Consider the following 12419-nt stretch of genomic DNA (forward strand, 5'->3'; position numbering starts at 1 on the left):
AGATGAACCAGGCAAAGGTGGGGCAGAGGGCATTGTTGGTGGCACCCAGGGTTCGATCTCAATCCTAGGACCTGCCCAAAATTCCCTTTCTGACACAGGACACACAACTTTAGAGGACGCAGGCACACCATCAAATAACAAGTTCTTTTCCTCCTTCTCTTTCTCCTCCTTGTCACTCTCCTTCCACTCAGCGGCAGCAATCGCGCGAGCAGCGGCAGCAGCAACACAAGCCCGACCTTTCATTGCTTCCAATATCACTCGCACCTTTCGATAAGTAGGTGCTAATTTTCTCGCTTCCTTTTTCCCTGCTTGAATCGATTCCCACAAATCAGTCCCAATAGATTTCCAAACTTCTTCATCATACAACTGATCAGTATTAGTGATTAATGTCCTACGTCTACACCAGAGAAGCAGCGTGGCTAAATCCCCTTCCTTGAGATCCACCTCTGTCTCCTCTGCGAGCTGCATCAAACTTCGAACTGCAGCCTTTTCTGTCGCTGATGCAGGGAGCCCCATGCTGTCGGTATCTAAGCCCCTACTTTCCCGGCTTAGCGCGGATCCGCTCCTGCCTCTCTCGGGCAGCCCGGCTTACCTCCGATAACGCCGGCCGACAGCCCCCGCCTTCCTCCCGCTTCTGTTCAGGCGATTCTATCAGAATCAGCGACGATTCTATCACGTCGTAAATCACGTCGATAGTAAATCACTCACATTGATAGCAGGTCACATCGGCATGCCGGCACGTCAGCACTTTGGCACGTTGGCACGTCGGGGTCACCATTTGTCGGAGTCACCATTAGCCGGGGTCCTTATTTCTCCGTGCGGGAACAGAAACGACGCAACACCAATGTGATGATCAGGTCGTCCATCTTTTTTATTATAGTTATTGTTCTAGTTTTTTTCTATTCCTTTTCTGGTTACATTTATACTCTACTAAGTTCCGTACACGCACTCATCTATCTTCTAATAGGCTACAGGTCATCTACACGCGCTGTTCACGCGCCTCTACAAGCATTTGCATTGGTTAATTGCAATTAGCACGTAAAGCCCAAAACTTGCCAAAACTCCCTTGTCTCATACCCTGTTTTGCTCAGACTTGTGTGCTTTTGCTGACCACAGGTGTTTCTCACTTATCTGCTATCTTGTGTGTTTTTGCCAGCCTTATTTTGCTGGCCTTGTCTTCGTCCTTGCATTCTTCTGTCTGCACTAACTTTCTCCCAGCGCGGCCCAGACTCCTACAGCACCAGAATAGTGGTTTCCAGTCTGGTACAGGGACTGCAGGCTATTTAAGAAATCTGCAGTAGGTGACTGAGAAAAGCAATCCTGAAGTAAGCTTAAACATACAGTCCACCAGGATTTGCACCTGTACCAGATTATTCTTTAGTAGTTGAAAAACTGAAAAGATCACAAATCCTTGTAACAGCAGATAAAGTCCTGACAAAGGCAGTAGGTAGAATTTGCCTGCCAGGCCTGGTCAAACCTTCGCTGTGTTTAGTGCAGGGTCTCCTGTCCAAGCCTGATGTACTGAATATTTGGAGCGAGGGTCTGTGTCCCCAAGCCTCCATTAGTTTATTCCTTTAGGTCTCCTCTGGAAGCTTTGGCAGTGAAATATGCCCTTTTCTCATTTATATGTACTCCATGTACAGCAGAGAGGAATCTACAATGCTTTTGTCCTGGTATCCTTGTTTAATTTTCTCCTATTCCAAATGCTTCTGGGCTGGATTCTGTGTGATATTTGGAGACACAATCCAGCTGGCACCACATGACCTGACTGCAAAATCCCAAGAGCTCTCAGCCTTTGTTGTTGTGTGCTGCATATCAAATATCCATCTTGATTAGCAAAGGATTGCCAAGTCATGATGAAAGAATGCTAATAATACTGATTAAATCTGCACAGATTATGGAGCCACAGGCAGACATGTTTGTCACAAAGCTTGTAAAACTTTGTTTAGAGCTATAATTAATTCCCTCCCCCCAACAGTAATAAACCAAAATATCAACAACTGCCTCAAGAAAATCAACTCTAACTGTGCATTGCTTGGTCTGAATTTCAATTTAGCTCTAAAGGACACTAGCTTATTGGGAAAAGATGGGAATAAGGAGGTTTTCTTGCTTCTGAGCAGTAGGAACTGTCGTAGCTCCTGTCCCTCTATGTGAGCTGACACAGGCAGGACACAGGAACAACCACAAAACCACGGATGAAATGCAAAGAGTAAATTTATTCTTGTTACCTCGTGACCTGGGGGATCTCCACAGCAACACCCAGGCAGAGGCACACAAGCAGGGACGCAGACACCGCAGAGCTTGGTCCTTGCTAGTCAGAAAAAGGAGAAGAAAGAAAAGATCTCGGGCCTGCTGCTTTCATCTGTATATATCCGGGATTTTCACAGGCGTACTTTTCCACTGTGCTTTGATCTTTCCCACAGCAGGGCAGGAGTCTCAAGGATGTTCGATAAGTTGCCTCCGAGTCTCTCGCAGGCCTATGTTATCTAAACGCAGACATTCTACCCATCAGGCACACAAAGCTAAACAACAATTAGTGTGATATATGTGTTTCTCGACACCCCAGCTGCAAGTCATTTGAGCGTGTTTATAATCCTCACCAATCTTCCATTGTATTCCCACACCATCTATGCAATAAATATCAAGGTCAGTCCAGGCCACTTAAATCTGTTTATTCTGTCTAAGCAGAGAAGACAGAAGCATGAACAACACTTATTAATTTTCAGATATTGCTTAGGGTAAAATGAGATTTGATGCCCCCTCTACTTACATGGAGAGTATGTCAAGGGACAGAGGATGAGCAAACAGCAGTAAAGAAAATAATACCACAGAAAAGGTTGAAAACCATGGGATGCATCACTGGAGGCACCAGGGGCTGAACAAATGGTCTGCTATCTTGGTGCCCCCATCATCTTCACCAACCCTGCCTGCTCAGCAGAGCACCAAGCAGGGACCAATTTCCACATAGGCTAAGCAAGCCCTGCCTTAAAATGTCAGGCTTTACAAAGAAGGGATGCCAGAAGGGTACAACTGCTACATTCTGAGCAACCAGAGGTGCTGTACAGAATGGGAAAAACGCACAGCAGGAAAAAGCCTAAAGGGAAAAAGGTTGTTTTTTTTCCTGTCTCACAACCTGAAACTCCTCTTCTTGGGCAGCTGAGCAACCTTCCTTTCTTGCCATCTGTCCTGTCACCATTCAGTTTAGGTTGCCAGAAGCTGCACCAAGTGCTCTGATGTAACTTCTACTGTGCCACCCCCTTGCCATTCTCCATTAATCCTTAGCATACTCTCCTTACCCTTTTCCTCCTGTAGTGCAGCTATCCTTTGTCTTGGGACTCCTCCATATCAATGGAGTGTCTCCCTATGTCCAGCCTAGCAAAAGAGTGTAACACTTAAATTAATGTAAGCGCAGAATTGGTTCCAATTTCTTGACCACTTAGGCATTGGTCTTGGCAACTGTGGAGAGAGAACATGGAGCCTTTTTATTCTCTAGTCATGCGGATTGTTTGGGATATCAGAGAGGTGAAGCCCCCAGGAGAACAGTAACTATAGAAGGAACAAGGGTGCTCTAGAAAACCCAGAACCCATGTCAGCTCAGCTTGAACACTCTCTGGGACTGAGACACCAAATGTAATGAACATAACCTGGCAATCTGAACAGGCTTTAATCTGTGACATAAACCACTCCTACCAAAACCCTGTAGGGCACGAAATAAAAGCCGTCTTAAAATAAGAAGTAAAACCTAAAAAAACCCCAGAACTCCTGATTCAAACTGCTTCTTCGGCCAGTGAGAGAGGAACCGAGCCATGATTCTGAACGTTCACCCTGTTCCTAGAACCACCCCGCCAGGGCCCAGGCTGCGCCCGGGGGCGCCGAGTCTCTGTCTCCCCGCGGCCTGACAAAGCGCTGAAGCGGAACTGCCTCTCCCCGCAGATACCCTTCCCAGTTAGGCTCCGCCGGCGCGCGCGTCTGGAGCAGGTGGAGGAGTCCCGGTCACGTGAGTGAAAAGGAACCGGCTTCCCCCGCCCTGCTCAGGTGGTGATGAGGTAGGTGGAAAGGCCGTGGGTGGGTACGCGCTGGCAGTATGTGTGGGGTGAGGCGCGCGGGAGGGCGGTGAGTACGTCACGTCACTCTTGCGCGCGCGAGGAGGTGGAAGGGAAGTAAGCGAGTGCGCGCGCCGGTGTGCGTGGTCACGTGACGGTGGTGGGTACTGTCGCCGCTGCTGCTTTGTGAGCACATTGGGCAGGTACCGCGTGTGGGGGGTCGGGATCGTGTGCGTTTGCCTGTTGAGGGGGGAGGAGGTGCGTCCCCATTCTTCACTGCCTGCCCCGCGCGCGTGCCCGGTAGGAAGTGGGGGGGGGGGGGGGGGGTGGTGGTGGTGGTGGTGGTGGTGGTGGTGGTGGTGGTGGTGGAACCGCACGCCCAGGGAAGGCCCAGTGCCCCTCCCCCGCCCAACAGCCCGGGAGCGGCCGTTGCTACTTCAGCTGCCTCAGGCCCTAAGATGGGCTCGTCGCCTAGGGCTGGTTCCTCATCCCGGTGGGAGCTTTTGCTAGGCGGCGGGTGTCTGCCAGGGCTGCCCCTCCCTGCCGGGCCTTCTGCCCCTTCCTGGCCGCGGCGGAGGGTGGCGTGAGGGGAGGAGGTTCTGCCCTACTTCTCCCGGCGGCTGCCCGGGGAAAGCTTCGCCCTGCCCTAGATTGCCGTCCGCCCCCCCCCCCCCCCCCCCCCCAAGGACATGGGTAGGGGCCGCTGTGTAGGCCGTGTTGTGGGCAGCTCCTGTCCTGTTCTAGCCTGAACTCGTGTGGGGAAGGGGAGCCCACCCGACTCCTGGTGGGTGTCAGGAGAGGTGGGTTAGCTTTCTGCCCTCTTCCATTCTGGGGAAGGGGTCCTGCACCCCACCCCCCTTATTTCTTATCTTACTGCTGGGGGTTTCTTGCTTGACGGGTTCGTGCTTCTCCTGGCTCCGTGGGCTTGGGGGTGTGAAGAAAGGGGGGTGCAGCTGAACTCCTCAGAGGATACGCAGGGCTGGTGAAGAGGGGCGTGCCTTTCGGCCCCTTCCTAATCTCGAGTCAGGCCAAAGGAGGGCTGGCAGCACGGGAAGGGAACAAGTGGGTTGAATAACTGCTGATTTGTATCTTGTGTAGGGCTTTACTCCCATGTTGTTTTTCCCTATCTTCTTCCCGGGTGCTCCCTCGCTGGTGGGGTGGGGTAGGGCAGCCGTGTCACACTCACAGCTATAGAATTCACTGACAACATCTTGTCAGCAACAGTAGGTTACTCGAGGACATGGCAATAAATGAACCGTTCTCTGTTAACTTTCTCTACCTAGTCCTTATTTACTCCCGACTATGTGTGCTTTCTGAGAATTGGAAGTCAGGGCAGGGCTTTGCTATTGGACTGGCTTATGTTGCATTTAAAAACAAAAAAGAAAGTTCTGTGTTATTGTTGCTGAAGAAATTTACAGCAGGAAAGTGAACTGGTAGAAACCCTTCTGCAAGAAACTGGATGTAGAAAGGGACCTGGTGTGTACCTTTGAGCCTGATGGCGAGGATCTGAATTCTGTGATGTGAAATAGAATTAAAAATATGTGCTGAAATGTCTGTGGTGCTGTTGAATACCACCTGGGAGTCACTCAGGGTGAACCTGGTTTGAAGCTTCTCTCTTGTAGGTGTGTTAACATCAGGAGCATGGACATGCAGAGCCCTCTTGGTTATGTTCAAAGGAACACATAGTCTTCTGGAATAGAAACTTCGGGTTTGGTGTGGAGCTATGTAAGGGGAAGCTTGTGAGGGCCAGCTTGCTTCATCTCTAGCTACCAAGCAGTAATTAGTCCCTAGTCATCTCAATTTGAGTAAATGCTGAATGCTTATAATACAGCAGCAGATCAAGGTGGTAGTCTCTGGGGCAGTGGTGGCTGCTGAAATGGAGGGGCTGTCCTGGTATGAGAGCAGCGCTTTTTTTTTTTTTTTCTCCGAGAAATTGGAGCTGCATGTGTGGGAAGGGAAGGGAGGGGAAAGATGTGCAGGCCTGGAGGAGCAGCAGTTGCTGTTGAAACAGAACAAGCAACAAATGGCAACAACTCAGCCTTCTGAGGCTTTGCTTTTTTAATATTTACCAGGCAGGCCCTTTTAGAAATTCCCTTGACTATATCACATTCTCTAGTGGAATCTGGGTTTGGATTCCTACCTGGCTGACTCAGTATTTATACCTGGGTCCAATTTCTCTGTGGTGGTTTGACCTAACTTGTTTAAAGAATTTATTTTTAACCTTATATTAGGTAACTTGAAAACAAGCAAGACTAAATCACTTTGCAGCATTAATGATTTTTGAGACTCCTGGAGAGTTACATGGAGAAACTAGATTAACTGGTGTAAACCAGTTTTGATGCATAGTCTGGAAAATGAGACAGCTTTTGTGTTTATAACCTCAACAATCTGGGTAATGTAAAGAAGGGAAGGAGGAGTGGGAATTGGGTGAGCTCTATTTTGCTTTGCTCTAGTTGCAGTTTTATCAGTGTCTTGATTTAAAAAAGTGTTTATAGTAATAGAAACAAAGGCATGGAAATTCAGAAATTTAGACTGTTTCACTTGCATTGTTTTGGCCAGTCCTCAAAAAAGCTCCTGGTGCCATGAGTTGCAAAAGGATTTGACCATTTGAGGGGAATTTTGAGTTACAGACCACTAAAATCTAAGGAAGCTAAGGGAAAACTCAACAAAAAAAGCAGCTTCTGGTAACAGACAAGATTTTTTTTTTCTTTATTATCCAATTTTTAAGCTACCCTTTTAGAACTTAGAAGCAGATTTCTGATGTTTTATATTTCATCCATGGACTTTTATGTGATGCTTTCCTCATAGGATGACATTTTTTTGGTATGTTTTATATTTGTTGCTAGTGTCCCCCTAGTGATACTGATCATAGCAGAATAGTATGCTGATTAATAGTGCTTGAGAAATGTATGTATCATAGACTATTAATACTGTTAATAATTAGTATTGATAGTATTACTATTAATAGTAATGTTTACTTGCAAGTTCAGTAATGTTTAGTACCAGTACTTGGAATAGGTTCTTTGTGAAAGAATAGGAATAAAAATTTATATCTCTTATTAATCTTTTTATTTATCTTTGTCTCTTATTTGGTTAAAGCACATGAGCAGGTCTCTGAAGACCTGTGTTCTGTGCTCAGGTTTGCAACAGCCTTGTATGACCTTGGTAAAAGAGAAGCTGAGTGACTTGTCTCCTTTATAAGATGACAGATTAAAGAAACTCAGTGTTGCATTTGTATACTTCAAAACTATTGAATGGAAGGTGCTAGAGGAAATACAAGTAATATCCACTTCAGTGTTGTTATTCTGCTAGAGCTTTTTGTTTATTTTTTTTTTCCTGATACTATATACTCATTTGTAGCCCATTGTGTCCTCTTTGCTTTTCAGAGATGACATAGTTTGGACTTGTACTGTTTTTTATATAACTTCCCTAAGGAGGTTATGCTCATTAAAGTGAGAGCCAGGATGAAAGGTTGTGAAAGTAGCTCCTTTGCAATTACTTAAGGTTCATATTTTGTAAAAATTGTATGAAGGGTTTCTTCATTTTGCTATAACATGCAAGTCCATGCTCTTTAATTTTGGCCATCTAAACTGGCAGTTTGTTGGAACTCCCCATCTACCTGGGGCTCCTGCAGTCCAATTCACAGGTGTGGTACCTTCATCCCTTTCCCCTGTAATGGTTTAGTCCCTGCCAGGGTCTGAGACCATGTGGCCGCTGCCCGTCCCCCACAAAGGGAGTGAAATACAAAGCCCCGAGACTGAGATAAGGAAAGGTTTAATACAACAGAGCAACAGCAACAATAAGAATAACGGTGATAACAATGAACAGAGCAAAGTATATCTACCAATACAGGAGTGAGAGGAGCAGATGTATAAAACCACATGACTTGATAGGTGGAGAGGTGAGTGGGTTTGGGATATGTGTTTCAAGAAAGTGCTGTGAAAATGCAATAAGATGCATATTTCAAAACCAAATAATTGCTGTGCCTGCAAATAAGGAGTAATTGGCTGTCTTGGCTCTAGCTGAACTGAAGACTAATTCAGCAGTTCTGTGAGGGAAGAAACAGGTCAAACATTTGATTGTCTGATAGTGATAAAATTGCCCCAGTTCTGTGTATGTTCTGTCTAGGAATTGTGTGGATTGTAAATGATGGTTTAATGTACATACAGCATTTAGGAGAGGTTAGGCTGAGTTCTTATTGTACTCTGCATATTGAATAGTTCATTTTATGAAGCTATGTGCATCAAAATTATTTTTAAAAGTACTTTTTAATGAGACTAAAACTTTGCAGAATTACATGAGTCATGGTAAATTAGAAGTGAACTGGATCAGCCTATTTTTCCTATTCTTGCAAATCCAGCCCCCTTCCCCTGAATCCCCAGGATGCCCACAGCTGTAGACAAAGGTTAAAATAAAGTTAGATGGTTAAAATTACTTCATAGTTAGGGACATTGAATCTGAGAAGTGCTGGGATGGCTCTTTTAGTACAGTCCTCTGAAATGAAGACCTACCTCGAACATTTATGACTTCTCTCCCTTGCTGATTGTGTTGATTGCTAGGGAGTGCTTTTGAGTACTTCAGTCATGGGAGAGAGGGAAGCGAAAATGTATAACTTTTATATTTCTTCTCAATAAACAAATCCATTAATAACTGATCAACAGAAGGCATCCTAAGCATTTCTCTAGTTATGAAATGACCTACCTATTATAAAATATGATAAAACATAGGGCAAGAAACTGTAGAGCCATCCCTTTTCAGTTGATTTTAATATCTAAGCAAAAATTGAGCACAAAAACATATGAGTGATGCATCTTACCTTGCAGGCCAGAGCAAGCAGGTTTTAAACAGTGAGTCAGACTGTGGTAACTAAAACCTTTTCTACCTAGCAAAAAACAAGTAGCTGTTTGTTTGGGATTGGAGCTGAATGTAGGAGAGAACAAATGAAAGAGTTTAGCAACTGGAGTCGGCATTGTTTTCCTCACCAGGACTTTGTTAAGGAGTGGTAGGTGGCCAGGAACTGGTTTTTATGGTTGTAGGTCCCCTTTATCGACAGACCCTGATTGCAAAGCTGATATGCAATTCTTTCTCCCCTTCCAGTTGCTCTACGGTATTGGAGAAAAGTTAGTATCAGTTGTTAGCATGTTCTTTTGATGGTATGTTCTCTCCTTGACTCAACAGACAGCTCCTGATGCAGTATGTAGCGGGAGATGGACAGAATGAGTTGCCTGTGGAGAAGCAGGAGGAGGATGTGGCTTGGGGGTAGTTACAAGACAGGTTTGGGGTGGGGGAAAAAGGGGGGAAGAGTTTGGTGTTCTTGATCACTGATATGATGGGTTGCTCCTTTGATTTGTTTGTTCAAATTATCCAGTCTGGCTCATAGCAGCAGAAATCAAGTCATTAATGCTGGGGAACCTTAGGTGTGTCTTTACAAACAAATAAAATTCCTGTTTTGATGAACTGCACTGAAAGTGAGTAATGAAATAACTCTAGGAATGATGAACCCTGGTGGAATACTTGGGGAGGAGGAAGGGATCTCTGTTCTCCGCATTCCTTTTGGCTATTAAATCTGTGTGGTGAATTATTTAACACTGTGACTGTGTTTCAGTCTTTTGAACCGGAGTTGCTCTGTTAGTGTGTAGCAGTTGGGGTTTCAGTAATGTGAACTGGAAAGTTGTGAGATTGTTTTGCATCTTATTTCTCCTGATATTTCTATAAATGCATTTTTGTTCTGCATTTATGGGTATGTGTAGTGCAGCATTGGTGCGTTGCCTTTTTTTTCCCAGAAGTTTATATATGAATAGACATAATGTGAAATACTTTATTTTTTTTTTTAAGATAAACTGTTCTTTTTTTTAAAGGAGAAATGTCGAAGGGGAAGGGGATAAGCTATCTCTTCTGGCACTCTAATGGTGGGGAAAGTTATCTCTGTTTAGAGATTCACTTAGTCCTTCTGTTGAATAAAACGAGACTGTTACCACCTCTTATGTTTCCTGAAAAATCTCAACTTCAGACTTCTCAATTTCTCTGCCACGTGAAGTGACTTCACATAAGCATAGCTCAAACACTGTGCTAAGCTTTGCTAAAATGTATATCTAAACTCTACTTATTATAGTTACTCTAATTATTATAGTTAAAGCCTAAAAGCATTCAGCGGAAGACAACTCATAAGAGACTGAAAATGGAGCTTAACACTAGGTTGGTTTATTTAAATGTATGTTTGGGTATATTATGATTCTATTTTATACTAGTATGATATTTATGGCTCCATGTGGAGCTCTGCTTTCTTGAAATCTTAAAGAGCAGCTTGGAAGAAGTGGTACGCTTAGCTCTTCCAGGACTTCTTGTGAACTGACCTTCCAAGCATTTCAGCTTCTGGGATGTATCAAATCTTGTTGAAATACTGACCTACAATATTTAGCCTCCACCTCTATTTTTCAGAAGTTTGTATATATTTCTTTAAATGACCCAAATTTCTAATTAAAATTAAAAAAAAGATGCCCTCAATTTACTTTTCCAAAAACTGTATAAAATGAAAATTTTACTGAGCTTCAGACCAGTTTAAAAAAAAACAAAAACCAAAACTCCCCAAAAGCTCATCTTAAAGAAGATGCTGTGAATATTTTCCAGTTGTATTTAAATCCAAAAACATTACTGCTCCAAGAGTCTGAAGGTTAACCAAAACATTATCATATGTTTCTGGAACTTAGGCTTTAAAGTCTTTTACAGCAATGGGATATCTTAACTAAAGCTCTGGAAGAGTTCAGCCAAAGAAATACTTGTTTACAGTGTAAGAATTTTAGATTGACATCAGTGTACTTCTAACTCTTAAACAACAACTTGCATTTCAGTCATGTTAAAACCTCTGCTGACAAGTGAGTTCCAGATAAACATTTATTTATTTTTAGTTGCCTCTGAAGTAAAATTACAGCCTTTTGTGGATTCCCATTAGTGTATGAAGTTGATTTTATTTTTTTTTTGACTCACCAGGTTTAATCCTAGTTCTTCTCACTTAATGTCATTGTGTTCCTTGGGCTCTTTGTTTTATTCATTTTTTTTAATTTGATAGGAGTTGTGATAATTCAGTTGAACAAGGGTTTTTGTTCTCAAATGTGCTTGAATATTAGAATATACATTGAAGTTTAACTGGTCATCTTTGATATGGAGGGCCTTACTCTTGGTGCTTTGTGTTCTGAGAATTTTCTGGGTTTTATTGTGTTTATAACATTTGAGAACTTAAAATGGTTTTAAGGGAAGTTATGTCTCTGGCTTTGGGAATGAGATATTCTATTTAAACATGCTTTTCCTTCCCTTTCTTCCTCTGGCAAAAAAAATTCTGGAAAGAGCACAAAATTATTTTCTTTGATGTATTCATAATGCTTTAAATGGACTTTCATGAATAAGTGGAAGTAAAAATTCTGCTCCTTAAAGTTGCTGTTCTCAGCAGTTGCATGTATACTCGGAGATGTTTAAATGCAGTGTTTTGAGAGCTGTTTTATCCCATTCTATCTGTCTCTTGCATTTGATTCTGCAAAGAAATTCCTGTGATGTAGTTCTGATCTCACAGTAACTTCCATGACAACAAATCTCAAACTCAGACTTCATGGCAAGGTTCTCTCGGGATATCAAAACTAAGATCATGCTAACACCTTCTGCCTTAGAGTTTTAGAGCACAGCAACAGGGTTGGTAAGTACTGTTTTTCAAATTTTAGACATGGGAAAATGGAGGGACCAAAAGGGCAGTACTGACTTATGAGGCTTGTATGCTTTCAAAAAACCACCCCTAAACCTCTGCAGAACTGCAAGTTTCAGTGTCCTGGAAGTGAGACAGTGAACAGCCTTTTAGCAGTTTACTTTCTGCTGATTAGAGCTTTGGGTGAATGCTGTTGCCTTAACCATGTATGTGTCTTGGACTTTTTGCTCTTATTGGAGGAGGCATGTAGAATGACAAGTTGTGTTTTTCCTTTTACAATTTTTATTTTCACCTTATTCTAGTGAATCAGGTTGTTTTTAATAGTTTTTTAAAAGCCGTGCTTTGGGCAGTGTACTTATTGAACTTGGAAAAACAGTCTTTGTACGTTTAAATTGAGAACACATTTAAATCATCATATTGTTCTGCATTTTAAACTTGCCTATTGTTGCTTTCTCAGTTTATTTGCAGTGTCATCTTGGCTTTTACAGCAAGCATGTTTAACAGTCCCCTGTTGTGCTAGAATTTTTACGTAATATTCTGTAAATGACTGAAAATTATTATTGTAATTAAAAATCTGTTACTTAAGTTTGTAATGCAATTTTTAAAACTTGGAATATTTTATCTTGGTTATCCCCTGCTCATACCTTGCTTGATTTCTGTGTAGGTGCAGTTTTTTGGTTTGCTAG

General features: G+C 43.1%; 1 protein-coding gene across 4 annotated transcripts in view; it reads left to right on the forward strand.

The window, feature by feature from the left end:
* The first annotated feature begins 4158 nt into the window (after positions 1–4158).
* The window catches only part of LOC141917551 (ubiquitin-associated protein 2-like), a 138781-nt gene continuing 130520 nt past the window's right edge, over positions 4159–12419 (forward strand). For 2 of the 4 annotated variants that reach the window (XM_074810804.1, XM_074810808.1), the window contains exon 1: positions 4159–4246. The gene's annotated coding sequence lies outside the window, so the exon portion shown is untranslated. The remainder of the gene's footprint in view (positions 4247–12419) is intronic. The other 2 variants (XM_074810805.1, XM_074810806.1) reach the window with 2 other exon arrangements.

The sequence above is a fragment of the Strix aluco genome, chromosome W (genome assembly GCF_031877795.1).
Source record: "Strix aluco isolate bStrAlu1 chromosome W, bStrAlu1.hap1, whole genome shotgun sequence".
NCBI lineage: Eukaryota > Metazoa > Chordata > Aves > Strigiformes > Strigidae > Strix > Strix aluco.